Raw genomic sequence first — 915 nt, forward strand, 5'->3', positions numbered from 1 at the left:
AATAAGAGAAATCACCTTCTTTTTGAGCCTGTTTTATTGCTCTTTGAAAGCCAATCTCCCGTAGTTCTGGGGATTTTTTTTTTAAGATCCCTGTATTTAAAATTTGAGGTCCTATTTCAGAAGTTAATACTGTACGGGGGGTGGAAGAGAGGTTCAGTCCTGCACTCCCTGGGGTTGCTCTAGTGAGGTTTGAAACAGATTGTTGTTGTTGGCTGGGACAAACTTGATAGCCCCACTTTGGTTCGGGGCCTGGGCTGGACCCTTTTCCCATTTCCTTGAGCATCAGTTTTGGATCTACATTCATTTGCCCAATGTTTTCCTCTTTTACATCATGGGCAAAGTCCAGGAGGCTTGGTGACTATGGCTTTTGTCTGGTATTCCTGACAGTTTTTAGCAAAATAACCAGGCTTGCCACATTTAAAGCAACCTTTATTATTTTGGCCTTTATTAGCTAAAAATTCCTTTACTGTTTGTCCACTGAGGACTGCAGCCATGGCTAAACCTTGTTGATGAGAGGAGCCAATGTCCGAGCAAAGACAAATATATCCTTGAAAGTCAGTTTTATTTTTGCAGGGCCTAATGGCCACCTGGCATGCGGGATTAGCATTTTCAATAGGACCTAATGGCCACGTGGCATGCGGGATTAGCATTTTCAAAAGCCAATTGTTTTATGCAATCAAGATTGGCATCTGCACTGCCTAACAACCTATCTGCTGTTGTCATTAGCCGGTTAACAAAATCTGAAAAAGGCTCTTATTCTTAGACAGGGAATTTTCCATTGTTCTTCCTTTCAACATCTTTTTTAAAGAATTTTTTTTTCTCTTCTCCGTGAAAAAGGTTCATTCTCAACCTCCATTTTGTTCTATAAGCATTTTTTCTTCTCTCAAGCTTTAAGTCTTCCTTTTTCCTCATATC

This window comes from Galeopterus variegatus, unplaced genomic scaffold (assembly GCF_000696425.1).
Source record: "Galeopterus variegatus unplaced genomic scaffold, G_variegatus-3.0.2 Scaffold767, whole genome shotgun sequence".
In the NCBI taxonomy this organism is placed as follows: domain Eukaryota; kingdom Metazoa; phylum Chordata; class Mammalia; order Dermoptera; family Cynocephalidae; genus Galeopterus; species Galeopterus variegatus.